The 15,781-nt window shown below is 37.9% G+C and overlaps 1 protein-coding gene and 1 long non-coding RNA gene across 22 annotated transcripts in view; both read right to left on the bottom strand.

Moving 5' to 3' along the window:
- The window catches only part of ROBO2 (roundabout guidance receptor 2), a 1,029,224-nt gene that overhangs the window by 851,311 nt on the left and 162,132 nt on the right, over window positions 1-15,781 (bottom strand). The window lies entirely within an intron of this gene.
- Window positions 1-15,781, bottom strand: part of LOC140685241 (uncharacterized) — a 262,181-nt gene extending 246,400 nt beyond the window's left edge. The window contains exon 1 of the long non-coding RNA XR_012058547.1: window positions 1-15,781. This exon is cut by the window's left edge and continues 68,663 nt beyond it. This is a non-coding gene — a long non-coding RNA (uncharacterized lncRNA).

Here is a 15,781-nt window from a genome sequence, read left to right as displayed (position 1 = left end):
AAGCATATGTGATCTTTACACAAACCAAAGTGAGAAAAAAGCAGGCAATCTGTAAAATCAATTTTCTACCCATGGATGGGCACAACTTCTGTGAACTGATGGGATAATTAGTCTTACAGACACACATTCCCAAGGCAGCCACTTCTTCCACCAAGCTATATAAGAGACTTTATAGAATGCAACAACTGTTTGCTTACGACGTGATAAAGAAAAAGACATCCACAGAGGAAAAAGAAATGTGAATATGCAGAGGCAAAGATTTCCAACTAAAATAGCAAGAGAGGAGTTAGAGGTAGATAAGATGGATCTTAAAGTGCAGATTTAATTTCTACCTATTGCTACATAATATCTGTTCATTAACTTTAGAAAGCAGCAAGTGCTGAACTATTCTGTCTTATAAGTTGCTGATGCCACAAGTTTCTCTTATGTTTTCTGAGTTTCATCTTGTTTTTTTTTCCTCTGGGTCTAGTTACATAACTTTTCAGGTTTTGATAAACAGTCCTGAATGTGCTGCTTAGAAGATACTATTAGCATGCTAAGAACTTCTGGAAAGAGAACATTAACAGAAAAATAGAAAGAGCTATTCAGTCTATATGTTAAAAAAACCCCACAATAATTTAGCACAGGTATGGACACACACCTCTGGGGGAATGAAGAGACTAACTCATGCCATGCAGATGCTTCCTACTGTTTGATGTTGCTGCAGCTGTACTGCCTCAACCCATCATTACAGCACCTTTAACTCTGTAATACTGTGCCTTTCTTTCTTTCTGAAAATAATGAGAAAAAGCAGGCACATTCTTCTTTCCTAATGCCAGCATATAATTTTTGTGCTTTATACTGTCTTGCGTGCAAAATTAGAAAAAAATATTAAAAAGACAGTTAGGAATTGGAGATTTTGCATCAAGTCTGGATTGCTGGGGGAGGTCATTGTACTGTTTTCCTTTTCCATTCTTTGCCAAATTTGTTTCCGTTTTACAAACTTTTTGATGCAATGGTCTGCTTCTTTTTTATAAGGGACCAAAGACTCTTGTGTAGAGATTCACATATTTGTTGTGATTTAAGTGTTATTTCTACTATCCAAAATAATTTTTAAAAGTCACATCTCATTTGCTTGATCTACGTATTAGTGTACACGGCTATATTATCTGAAAACAATTGCCTTTAAAGAGTAGTCAAAATACAACAGCATTCAAATTCTAAATTAATAGGTACACAAATTTTTGTTCTGTTAAGAATTTAAGATTACTTCAAGCACCTTTGTGTTGCTCTGGAGTGCTGTGTTCAGTTCTGGACCAGGCTCTGCTCGGTGGTGCCAGCAGTGGGACCAGAGGCACTGGGAAGGAATTGATGCACAGGAAGTTTCACCTGAAGATGGGGAAGAATTTCTTCACTGTGTAGTGACAGAGGACACCAGAGAGGGTGTGGGATCTCCCCCACTGGAGATATTGCAGAACCATCTGGACACAATCTTGTGCAATGTGCTCTAGAATGACCTTACTTGAGCAGGGAGCTGGGACCAGATGACCCTCTCTGGTCCCTTCCAGCCTGAGTCATTCTGGAATTCTGTGATACTTCTACATTTCCTAGTGGCTATTGAAACAGGAAAAACCTAGATCTCTGCAAATGCCACATATAAATAAAAACCAATGATTTTACAATAAAAAGTTATGTAGTATTTCTACACTAATCATCCTAGAATGATAGTCCTTAGGTTTCCTTCACTGTCACTTGAATTTTGGAGGAAGGACACAGACAAGGCCTATGGGAAAAAAATTCCTTCTCCTAACAATCAACAGGGAACAAAGTACGCTGTTTGCTTAAGGATGATGCATTCTGCACTTTCCAGAAAGGGGAAATCCCCGGTGAGTAGTGCATACATATTTAATCATTTTCTGATGAATGAGTGATATTTTATTTTACTGCTATAAAACATCAGCAAAAATCCCTCCCACTGATGTGCTTCCTCTGACAAGTCCAGTTGTTACACCAATGTTTCCTCCCCATGCCTCAGTGATATTTCTGATATTCTGTCTGTAAAATCGAAAAAGAAGCAAATAGGAGTGCTAGATTAGAAAAGGAACAAACTTCTAAATGCAGTACTTAACATTACATTGCTTACAGTTTAAGTTTGTGCTGTTTCCAGCAGGCACTGCTGAAAGGGTCTGAGCACTCAAGCATGCAACTGGCCCCATCACAGGTGATAGAGCTGCTTCAACATGATAAATTCTTTTGAAGGCAAGTATAAAAAAAGCTTTGATTCATATACACTGAAACTTGTTATAAGTAATGAATGATTTAGATGGAACACATTTAGCACTGTCTCAGAGCGAACATTTATTACAAACATACCACAACATCTAAAGCAGTGGCAGATAGCACACCATCAATCAGAGCAGACCACCAAAACAAATTGTGCCTCATAAACTACTTTAATATGTCATACAGCTTCCAAATATACATCACTGATCCATTTGTTACAAAGCATAGGCTACTTTTTCACTGACAAGTCAGTGACATTTGGTATTTTCATTTATGTGTGATATCACAATGAATCTAAGGACTCCATTCACCCAAAATTAGGTTCCTGCAAGCACTGGCCTTTAACACTCCTCAGGCTTGCACAGTTCTGCATACATGGATCTTGGTTATGATGCCTGTCTACAAAGACCCATTTGCCAGTGTGCTTTGTCTCTATACTTGAGCAGCATCTTGCTAACTATTTCAAGTCCTCAAGCTGCAGTTCCCTCTATACCCATGCAAAATTTATGGCCCATTCTGATAAGAGCAGGCAGCAGCACAGTAGCAGTTTTAAAGGGCATATGCTACATGCTGAAGAACAGATTTTTCAACTAATTTTGAAGAAGCAATTGAAGAAGTGTGTCTACTTTTCTCTTCCAATAAAGGCAAGAAATACATTTATTGCTAATAAATGAATAAAATAAATAAGTTCATTTATTATTTCATTAGAGCAGAAATGTCTACAAAATAATTCTACCACAGAACAGCAAAAAATTAAATTATTACATATTTGGTCCAACAGCCTGCATAGGCTTAAAGCTTCTGCGTTTTTATCTAACGTCTGCGCTAAAGCATAGCTAATATGTTAAAAAAGTTGATTTTCCAGTGTGAGGATTAATCAAACAGTGTAAACTACCAAAAATGAGCACTTCATCCTCCATCTCAATGCATTTCTAGAGGTATAAGTGACAAGCTATGCTTCCGAAAAATGCCTGAGTGCTGCAAATGCAAATTTAAGAACATGGATTTCATCCAGTTTTTAAGAAACCTATGTCAGAACAAATTGTGCTGAGTGGAGGATTAAGAAGTTAAGAGTCTTGTTGTTTATTAGATTTCCAAAAATCTGTAGCGCATTTCCTAGTCAAACATCTCTTCTTGTCTCTCAAACAGGACTGGAAAGCATACAGTTCACATAAAGTTCGGTGTAAATTGTCTTAAGGGACTTCCAACTGCATCCCATAAATTCAGATTGCTGGGATAATGAGCTACAGGGTCTGATTTCTTGCCAGTGTATGCTAAATTCTCTTTTGCCACTCTGCAAGCTGCTGCTGTATCAGACAGAGAACACATGTGAGGCAACACAAGCTGGGCAAGACATGCAGCACCAGCACAGGCTGCCCAGGGCTGTGGGTAAACAAGCAAAGCTCTGCCAGGTCAGTACCAGTGCTGTAGTGCAACCTGCTGCACAAGACTTTCAACTCACATGTTTCCCAGCAAATTCTCAATTTTACATTTTAAATACAATTCTTCACACATTCTTTACCAAATGCTTCTCCCGAACTGAGCATTCTGTCTGAAGTTTTAAGGAAGTTTACATTCTTATCAGATATTCTTTAGCCCTGCTTGAAAGTCAGTGATACCCCTTGCCTTGTTTATTTTTAAGTATCAAATGTTACTATTTAAGCACAATAACGTGCCATTGATCTGCACGTTAATCATCCATGGAAATCAATAGCCTGTTCAGTGTAAAAAAATCAGTGGTATGGTATAATCCTAAATAAGTATTCTACACACAAAACTCTGTGATGCCACCTTGATTTCAGTCTTTCATGTATGGCTACTCAAGCCAAATATTTATTAATGTTATACATGTACAGAGAAGACACAAAAACTGATAAAATCAATGGCAAGTGCAGTGGCATTAGTCGTGTGAGTATTGTAATTAGTCAAAACACTTCTAAGACTTTTAGAGGATATTATAGGAATAAATAAGAAAAGAAAACCATCATGATTTTCCTAAGTATGTGACAATAATTCTGTATATCGCAGATTTATGCCAAAGTCACCACAAAGTACTAAGTAGCTGATACTTATTATGAAGGCTGAATAATTCTGTCTCATGTTGAGATCCAAGAAAACACTCATCTGCAATATGACAAGCCATCATGAAAATTTTGGGTTGTAAAACCTGAGAGAACCATAAATGGACAAAGAGACAAAGAATGTATGTGTTTAGGTTGTGTTTCATTGTCACTGCCAGCTTTATGGACTGAAAGCATCCCCAGTGGGTATCCCCAGCAATTCAGCTTTCACAAGGGGTCTCATGAGCAGCTCGGAGCTGCTCTGCAAACCTCTCAGCACACAGAGGGAGTACACACAGCCCTGGTTCAAAAGGAACATAACATGTCATGACTTAATAGTGTTTGATTTTTCCCCAGTGGTTTTTAAGGCTGGAGAGTTGACCTCCTTCCTCCCTTGGTGCTTGACTGTTGACATCTCCATGTTCTTTCTTGATTAACCAAACCTCATCTTCCACTTTATTCCTTAAGCCTAGTTTTTCAAAGAGTGCTCTTACTGCTTAAGAAAAGGAAGAAAAAAGAATAGGACAAGGCAGCTACATAGAAGACTTAGTGAGATAGGGGGCTAAAATCCCACACCAGGCTTGGCAGCTGTGATAATGATGTATAATTTAATTGAAGCTATACTGTAAGCCTCAAAAGGACTTCAAACCTTTTCCCATGTTTATATATTATTCAGGCTAATGGCAACCCTGAAATAGAAAAAGCTTCTTATCTCTTAAAACTTTTATTGCAGTGAGCTCAAAATGCACAAAGCTGAGTGCTGGTCTGTCTGCTTTAATGCAAAGTGAAAGGAGGATGTTTCCATGCTCTTTTGCATCTCTGTCTTGGCAAAAAGACAGATGGGATTGGATGCCTTAGAAACCCGGGATGCCATGGTATGCATGAGAAATTTAAGGATTTGAGTTATTTCTATACTTAAAATATGTTATCTATGTCTGGCCTTTATTTGTTTTCACTTTTTTTTCCAACACAAGTTCATGGAAAAAATATAAATCCCATTAGACAAGACAAAAATCTATAGCAATCAATAAAAATGGCACCTCCTCTGCATTTTGTGTAAGTTAAATGACAGATCTTGCAGCACATTTAATGCTGTTTAAAAAGCCAGTGTCTTGAGGGGTTTTGAAAACTAACAGGATAATTTATGGAAGGCTGACAAGTGGCTTATTAGCAGTTGTGTTGTCTGGTGCATATTCATCCTGTAGACCAAGCAGCAAACAAGGATCACTCTTCAAGCTGGTCTTCCATCTATACTCAACTTATATATACAGGGGAATAGAAGAATAAATCGGGAATCTTCATAGGAAGGTTTTTGCTTCCAGCCATTGTTTATATCATAATGCAAAACTGGAACTCAATATAATATGATACAAGCTCATATGCCCACATAAAAAATAATACACATATAATTAAATAACGTAACCCCAAATCACATCTGCGGAAGGCGGTGGTCACAGAAAGCCAGTGAGGAATTCTTCAAATTATTTTCCTTTCAGAATGCACAGCAAAATTTCCCCCTGTGGTGACTGTCTATAGGTATTCTGGTGATCGATGAATCACACAGCTCATCTCCTGATCTCTCCCAATGTGCAAAGACAATGTAAGAGCCACTAAACATATCAGTCACTGCTGAATTTCTGCTGGGGAGATTATGAACAGATATATTCAGAGCTAGCAATCGCCCTTGCCATGAATCAAAAATGTGTACTGCTAAACTGATTTAGGGCCGCAAACTACATTATCTGTAAAATGAAATTACCATGTTCTTTGTTTGGAAAGGGAATTGAAAAGACCAATATAGATCAAGTAAATTTACATGCATAATACATTATATTGTCCTATGTTCTCAACACATCTCACTTTCTCTACATGAGGTGCACTTTTTGAGAGCACATGCAAGCTTTTGTAACAAAGCTTTTGTTTAAACTAGGCTTTAAGCAAATTTATGAAGTAGCTATAAATGTTGGTGAATTCATAAAAGGCAACACATCTTCTGCAATTTTTGCAGAATGGTACAAAAACTATTATCAATTACTGTGTTCCTTTCAGATTAAAGAGCAATAATATATCACCAAAGGGCACCAGAAAGGAAATCAGTAAATAGCCATATTTTCCCAAAAATATATTCCCAAGAATATGGCTCATACTGAGCCATATTTTCCCTAGAATATGAATTAAGCAAAAGCATATTATCAGGAACAAAAACATATCTACACGTTCCTCATGATCTGTTATATTGTCTCTAACTTTCTCTCTATAGGAATAATTCAAGGTAACATTTCTTATTACTAGTTTTTCTATTTAAATACAGTGAAAAAGCTAGTAAAACCTATTGAAAGAAATTAATAACTCTTTGATAAATAACTTCTGTGGATAACCATGTGTAAAAGGTCTTCTAAAAATTAGAAAACAATTGACAAGCAGAAAAAAGTGTGTATTGAATGTGAAGATCAAAGGAGCTGAAAAACAACTTAACCAACTGGTTAAGCAGACGTATACTGGTTCACAGGAGCTGTAATGCAGCATGAGCTCTTAAGACAGCTCAAAGAGTGATGTTCTGTATATGCTGGATTTTAAAATATTGCTATGTGGGGCTGTTGTAGAAAGAGTGAAGGGAAACCATGCTAAAGAGAGAATTTATCCTCCTCATGGTAATAGAACCAATGCATTAACAAGTTAATTAGGAAAAAAAGAAAAAATTAAATAGAAACAGTAGATGTTCCTCCTCAAACACTGAGAGATTGAATTCAGATTTTTGTCATTACTATCCATGAGGCTTTTTTCTCAGAGTACCAAAAATTCAGTCTTTTCCTTGGTACGTGGCAAAGCGTCTCTGTCTCTACACACTGCACCAGGAGGCTCCACCACCAACTTTACAGAAGTTCCTCCACAACTGTATTGCAATTCCATTCTCAAACTCCCACAGTCCTGATCTTTAAAATATATTTTTCTTTCAAAACAATATTCAACAGCATGAAGGAATTGATTAAACAATGCTGATATCTTCAGTTCTCCTATTTCCCTTCTGCTGATCTTCAACACTCAAAAGCAGAAGATTGCAACTTTAAAAATAAAAGTGGAAATAAAAATTCAGCAAAGTATAGAGTCATTCTTCTTTTTTTTTTTCCACAGTGACTACCAACAGGTAGAACATTAACAGATTTCAAGACTGTCACTTTTCTGAAGCAGAAGCTAGAAAGTCCAGAAGTGGAGAAAAAAACAAAATTGAAAAGTTGAAAACCAACTTTTGCCCAGATTTTTAATAAACTTTTTTTCCTTCACCATGCTCTGTAACCTTACATATTTTAAGTATGCATTTGTTCTATTTGTTATTAAAAATGTAGTATTAATCTAAGTTTTATTGAAATGTATATATAAATGAAAAATTATTGAATTAAGAAATTCTTGACATCAAAGCAACAGTAATTCATCAAAACATATTCTCTCTTACTGCACAAACCTATCTCAAGTCCATGGATAAATCAGGAAGATAATAAATGGCTCAGCCACTGCAGAATGATGGACAGCAAATATAGATTGTATACAAATTCTCAAGTTTTACCACAATCACCAGCAGTATGGAATCCCCATAACCAGTGGGAACTGCATCTGTGTCACACTTTTCCATGATCTCATCTTCAGATCAGTTCTTCCCCAACTGATTTGATCTGTTTGTAGACAAGGACTACTCAATAAGAGCTGTCATGATTGATTATCAAATAGATGATACCTAAATGAGACTCAAAACCAGATTCTCCTCTCATTTGAAGTGGCATAATTCTATGAATTTCAGTGGAATTACTACTCCTGCCCATAAGAAAGATGCTGAGCCCAGACACACCCTAATATACAGAACAACACTACAGCTCTTCTCAAGAAAGTACAAGAAAAAAGACACAATCTCCTATTGGCAGGAGTCACTTAACCAGGGGCATCCCTCAAGGGCTATCTTCTGTGTAATTTGCAAAGATTTTAAAGCCAGAAGTAGCAGATTTGGTATCTCAACTGCTTTCCAGAGAAATGCTGAACTTAGTGAATGAAAAAAAGGCTCTCTCTGCATCTTTCCTGGAGTTAAAAGAAGTACAGAGCACTATCTGTGGTTTTGCAAAGTAAGCACAAATTACACTAAAATGATGATAATGGAATTCAAAATTTCAATATGTCAGTAAGATTTAAAAATTTATCTAAAGAGAGCTTTTTGAAATACATAACCTAAGACTTGATATTGTTTTTATTTGGGAGTGTCTGCCACTGGTTTTCAGTCATCTGGGCCTGCAGCAGCTTTCTCTAAAATTTCTAAGGAACGTTTACCTTCATAGGAGAAGAAAGCTAGTGACATGTTCAAATAGCATGAAAGTTGTCTCCCAAATTTTCTATAATTAAACAGAATAAAATCTTTCAATGGCCTTCAAAAACACTTTCAGAAAAAGTTTGTGGAATTTTTTTCCCTATTTCTATTTTCCTAAATCAAACTTGACATAGATTTCCATTTTTTTTCTCCCAATAAGGTTCTAACCAGTGCATAAGCCATCTGTTCCTTTAATTTACACAGCTAAGGATCCCTTTTTTCTGTTTTTCCACTCTCAGTACAATGCACCTACAAAGTAGGTTAAACAACCAAGCCAGAAGCACTAATTTCAAGTAGTGTGGTAAATCCGTGACTTTTCTCTCTCCAAACTTTCCAGAATCCCCCAGCATGCTTTTAATGAACACACTAAGTCCAGCAGGTGGAAAATTAATTGTTAACTAAAGCCATGTGTGGTGTTTAGGAGAACACTTATCCAGCCTCCTCCATAGGAAAGACAGTGAAGACTTTTCTTCTCATTTGCACCACCATAGAGCTCTCCATGCTTGCAACCACAGCAGGGATTTCCCCGGTGATGTCTCCTCACAAATTTCCTGAGTGTGGAAACCACAGAGTTGTGCCTAAAGCTGAAAGGAAACAGGAATGCTGAGAGGGGTGCTGGTATTCAGAGGATGTAGGAGCCCAGAGTAAAAAGAGGAGGGCTACACTTAGGCATATAAAAAGTGATTTCTGTGAGGGCTGAGCCTTGTCACCAGGAGCTTCTGCTGAGTGATCAGCACCTCTGGAAGCAAATCTGGATTTTGTCTTTCTCTTGTTTTTTCCATTATTTTAAGTTTGCTCATGCAAGGAAACCCAGTAATGGAAAAACACTTGTTTTGAGGGAAACCTTAGAAATATATTTTTTTTTTACTTTACTTCTCTGTGCAGTATAGTTCTGCAACCATAACGCTGTTTTACTATTTAGCTAGCGAGGCTGATACAGTTTCCAACCTCAGGATGAAACCAGTGCTAGGATAAGAGCTAACATGACACAATTCAGCCAAGAACAAAATTTTAGTAATCAAATATAAATGACTGAAAAAGTAATTTTATTTGAAGATACTCTCACTATTGAACAGAATCTCTAAAACAAGAGCTTTACATTATTGGTGGTTCAAGAAACATTTACCAAAACGAAAAGCATCATACATACCTACCCCCCCACTTTTTAATGTACTAAGGAAAAAAGTCTTTATGAGATTATTTAGTAATGGGTCTTGAAAGAAGTAATGTACCCTGAGTATTCCTTAGATCATGCTTTGAAGTAAAAAAATCAATAGTGTTTAGCTGATGAACAATATTTTCTTTGAAAACCTGTAGAAAGGGGAAGCCAAAATAACATTTTTCAGCCATTCTGGTATGTGTTTAAGCCTGTTCATCAGTTTGAAAGTGCACATCTGATCTGTGCTCTTTCAACACCTAAAGGCAATGTACATTCATTTCATTTGTGGAAAAAAGTAAAGAGAATACGCTCATGCTCTCTGGTTTTCTGATGTCAGTGATGCTTTATGGTTGTTCCAAAATCTGGTCAACACAAGAAAAAAAAAAGAAAAAAAAGGCAAATAACCAAAGGAGAGGAACCTGTATACATGGTGAGTGAAGTGTTATTTAAATATTCCTTCTGGTTTATAAATGTTTGATCAACATACTTTTTAATATGATAGCAAACACTTCAAGCAATACTCCAAGCACAGGATGTGGACATAGGATTCAAAGGAAGGTGACACCTTATTATTTTTTTTTTCCCCTGGATATTCTGGAGCTGCAGGGTGAAGTTATGTGTCAACTTGGATGACCCTAAATCCAACCGTGATCACTCTCTTCTCTTCCCTCATGGCCGTGGCCCCCTTCTGTACCAAGCTCCCCAAGTGTGCCATCGAAGGGATCACATCAGCTGAATGAATGCCACCAGCTGAATGAACCCCATCTTCTCTTATCTGGCCAATTCCTGCCTGGATGGGCTCCCTGAGCAGAGGTGCCAGCAGATGTGCAGCAGCACCAGCACTAGTGCAAGAGCCAGAGGAAGATCCTGCAGACAGAACTCTTGGAAGTTGAAGGAGACTGAAATCCTGGCTCAGGCTGACTCCATCTGCCAAAGGATGGCAACCCCTTCTCAATGGTAGGTGGAAACACTCTCCCAGGCTATGTTTTATTTGCTGCTGTTTAGTTTTGTGACAGCACTGCTCTGCTCTTAAGTAGATGTTACACTTCCCCCACATTGTTCCCCTTGTGACTGGAAAAGCCACATCATTTTCCCTCCCTTGCAGCTGCGAAGAAAACTCTCAAAAGCTCATTTTTCCATTGGTCCCACCTCCATTGCCTCTGCCTGTATGAGACTAAATACATGTTGCCAAACTTCTATAAAGTATTTCAAATGTCTTCAAAGAGATGGTTAGAGATAGATATATATTCCATTTATTCCAACAAAATATGTGCAGGAAGCTTCAAGCATCCCCAGAGACCTTTTGAATTCAGATTTTACTCTGAAGAAAGTGGTGTAAAAGAAGGTGCAAAAAAATTGTTTGTTTCATGGGATAAAGACTAAATCCAGACTTAAAAGAAAATAGAAGACTAAATAAAACCCAGTTAATTTCACAGTCACTCTGCATCCAAATAAATACTCTTTCCCCTTTTAGCAATTTTCAAAGCAAAACTATTAGAGCATCCTTTGGTACACCAAATTACATACTGTGTGTAGTCATATGCTTTATATACTTGCAGTCAAACTAAAACTGCAGATCCACACTTCCAGTACTCAGTTTCCAAAATTAGACTTTTAGATTTTTAGCTATGCACAAGCAACCACCTCGAATATAGCAAGCTTCTTCTGAAGTTAAAAAAAAAAGTGAATTTTTTACTACTCAAAATCAGGTTGCTTCTATGAAACAACCTGTATTAGGGAAATACTTTTAGAACCCTGAGTTTGAAACTTTTGGTCAGCATTTCATAAGCTTTTCCAATGTAAAAAAACACAGCAGCAGATTTAATCTCTCAATATTTAAGAAATACTGTTAGTCATACAGCATGATAAGATATTAAAAATAATTAATGCAGTTTATCCTTGAAATTACATAAAATAAATTACTTAAATTAGATAAATGACAAACTATATAAAGTGTTATGCTTAAAATCACATAAAGTAAACAGTGAATCATCCCAGCACAGCTGGCTGCGCTCTACAAGTGCTGCAACTCAACCACCACATCAAAAGCTCCACATCCAACCAGACCCCTCATGCCTCACAATTACACTCAAATCCAGGTTACCTGGATCCATCTACTTTCATTTATTTAACATTTAAACTAGTGTTGGTGTACTACAAGCAGCCTAAATAATACATGTGCTGATCAATCTATAGGGAGACTGAATCTGAGGCTTTGTATCACCCCCACCAGCCATACCTTGCCAGAGGCACTTAAGATTTCTAACACTGGTACCTTTTGCTATAAAAATGATTAAACTCCTGTAGAGCTGAAATTGGAACAGAAATATAGGGCTGGATCACTTGCATAATAAACTTTGATTTAGTCATTAAAGAGATTATTGCTTCACTTCCCTGTAGACAGTGAGGACAGGCACCACCCTCAGATAGTTCTGTGGGGTGATGCCCTGTGGTTGCATTTTATTTTTATTTCTACAATTTTATCGTAAGTAAATCAAGCCACTCTGAGTTCTGAAAATGGAAATTCTTTCTGTGAAGCACAATAGGTTATGTGAAAACACAAGGCTTTGGGGAGAAGGCATTCTTTAACCTGGATTTCCCAGCCCTAAGTCTGGTGGTGAAGTCTTTCATCTCCAACTACTCTCCCCAGTCCTGAAGGTCTTGTCTTCACTTGGGAGGTGTTGCCAGCATTTTTGACAGATTATGTTCATGCCAGGGCACCCTAGGGTGTGCACAGAGCCTCTCTGTGCCCCTCCTGAGGCTCAGCTCACCCCATGGACCATCCAAAGTGGCTCAAATTGCCACCCCCCAGCTGGGGTGGGTGCTGACCTGGCAAAAGGACCAGATCCTGTTAGAGACACCACCATGTACAGAGTCAGACTCTTCAAAGCTGCCCAGCAGCCTGAATGGGCACAGCTTGCCCCCAGTGGAATGCATGGGTTGTTTCCAAGATGTGTGAGGGGTTTGTGTCCTCCAAGAGTGGTGGATGTCCTAATGGTCTCACTCTCTCTCTGAACAGCTCTGTCACACAGCTAGAAACAAATGGGCAACTTACTTCCCAGTGTGAAAATTCTCCCAGATGCCACTAGACAGACACAAAGCTTATCCACACTCAAACCTTCCCCCCTGCATATGACCAAGATATATGGTAAAGGGAAAACACTGTTGAAGAAAATCAACAAAATAATTCAGAAGTGGGTAGGCATTAGCAACACCTCAAATCTGCTTTCTGATTTAAGATAAACTCAAAACAATACTTAATCTTCTTTTCCTTCTCCTAGTTTTTTTGGTATCCCTATTATAAATCTTTCTTAAACTTGAACCATGGTGTGTTATTTCAGCTTAAAGAGAAAAAGAAATTCCAGTTGATTTGTACTTCCAGGTTCAGCTTTTAGACTCCAGTTTATCTTGATCATTAGTTTATAAATCCCAGTTTAAAGCACATTTAGAGACTGCATTCCAATGAATCATTCTGAAAGGTTTTCTGGCATGCAGACTTAAAAACAGCTAGAAAAGAAAATGGTATCTTTATGTTTCTCTGGACCCACATACAGGACTCATTTCACTCTGTGACACCTAACCTTACAAGTAAATCAGAAGCAGTTTTCTACCCATAAATCCATTCTTTTAGTTGTATGTGGGTGATGATTTTTCTTGCTTTTAGTGAATTCCAAGGAGAAAAATATAGGTGAAAAAGCTGGTGTTGTCATAAATACAGAATTATACAGAAAGCCCATAGAAAATGTCTTCTCAGAGCTTGTAACTTCAGCAATGATGTTTTTATTCATTGTACCAGAAAATTTTCCAGATTCATTAACTTGTACTGATCATGACCAGGACTTAGACACAAGGCCGACACACATACCAACACTTTCCAAAGATGTCTATACTTCACAGCACTCTTGAAACAAAATGTGGCATGGAACAACTAGAGGATGGTCTAAATCAGCTGTGCCTACCCATCATGCAACTCACTTCAGCATAGGTAATACTGTAAGTCATCCAATGCATTTCCAGGTGCACATATCCAGCTTCAACCTTCCCCTCTGAACAACACAGCTGGAAGTTCATATGCAGATCTCTGGCTGTCTGCAGTCTCATTAAAATAGGAATAAAATAAATCTCTGCTGCCATTTTGGGATGAGTTTCCCAATGAGCTGCAGTGGAGAAGTCTGCATGCTGACCTCTCACCAAGCAACACCCTGAATTCCATGTGCACAGCAGCAGAAACAACTCAAATCACTGAGATACAAGCAAAAGCTGATCCTTAATGGTTAATGGAAAGGGGCGGTGCACACGTTCTGTTTTGGAGGTCAGAAACGCTCAGAAACTACATGAGCTTACAACAATGTTCAGATCTGACAGATCCTGAACTTGCAGCTCTCAGAAAGCAGGCATCCTCCTCAAGTCACACAGCACTCACAGTACTGCCACACACGAAACAAACCACTGGGCAGCAGGGATGCTGAGGCTTTTGCTGATTCAGAGCTCTGAGCAAACAAGACAAATTGCTTCTTAGCCTCCTTGAAGCAGGTATCTTCCTTATGTTTTGTTTCAGCTGCCAAAAACATTTCTTGGAACAGCAAAAGCCCATATTAAGATACTTTCTGTAGTCAGGTTCATAGGGTATTTTCTACCCATGATAAAAATTCAGCTCTTTGCCTCTGCTTGAGAGTAGGTAAGAGACCAAAGCAATCCAGCCCTCATTTACCAGATTTAATTGAAAATGGGAGAAAGAGAAAAAAGTTAACAGCATTTCTTAAATCCCAGGAACTTGACAGTGACATATATTCCTAAGTCACATACCTCTGAGAAGAGGTCATGTTGCCCAGAGTAAATAACAGCTTCTAATTTGCAACAAGGATACCCAGCAGCAGCACTGTGAGCTACATGTGATAATGTGATTTACAGGACCAGGAAATAATTTTCAGATATATGTGCTGCATTAACAATCCAGGTTAAGCGTGTGCTGCAACTTTTCCCTTGAAGGTATGGTAGGTGGAAGATTAAATGCAACAAAAGGAAATGTCAAGGGGGGAGGGAGGAGTCTCCTGCTGAGATGTTGTGATAAATTATTAAAACTTCTTTTTAATGTTGATGCTACTCTTTAACCTCAGATCACAATACTGACAGCAGAGAAAAACTGGAAGTGCTATTAAAGCTGTGATAAACACACCATGCTGTGGCAACACTTGTAAGGGAAAAAAAAAAAAAGTAAAAAAATCCTTGGGGTGCCTCCAATCAGCAACATCAAGAAACAACCAGGGAGAAAATACCAAACTATCTACAATCCACAGTCCCTCAGTCCAAATATTTATGAGATACCATTTATGCTCACTGAGCTATATTAGATTATGAGACCTCAATAACCCATGTTTTCCATAAACAAATGTCATGCAAGGAAGCAAAACAATGTGAACTTTATGAAAAGGCACATTTAGTGAACTGCTCACAGCACACATAGGGTAAATCTTCCCAGCAGTTTTTAACAGAAGAGGAAAATGGATTACTGCCTTCAAAAATCATAAATGTTTTCTCAACATAGCATTTTTTTCGATAAACTTAATGCAATTTATCTTTATTAACACATCAACACTGACATAGCCAGTCAGCCAATTAGTGCTGCTGGCAGTGCATTTCACAACATCCATGTATTCTAAAAAAATGTCCGTCTAGTCATTTTTACCTCATATACTAACAATTCTGCACTCAAAATAGGCTTCTTGCTTTCTTTCTCTCTTCTCTTCCAACACTCTAGCCCCCTATGACAGGGGTAACATCACTTCCAGCAAACCCACAAGAGTTCCAGAGGCTTCATAATGAAAGGAACAATGTGAATTCTAACAATCCAAAAAATCACTAAATTTCTCAATGGCATGCATTTATTTGTATCAAGGCCCTAAACATTATTCTGCTAATGGTAAAATGCAAAGCAAAATTCCTGCAAGGAAT

This window comes from Taeniopygia guttata, chromosome 1 (genome assembly GCF_048771995.1).
Source record: "Taeniopygia guttata chromosome 1, bTaeGut7.mat, whole genome shotgun sequence".
In the NCBI taxonomy this organism is placed as follows: domain Eukaryota; kingdom Metazoa; phylum Chordata; class Aves; order Passeriformes; family Estrildidae; genus Taeniopygia; species Taeniopygia guttata.
Note: the sequence above shows the minus strand (reverse complement) of the source record. Positions and strands in the feature narration are given on the sequence as shown.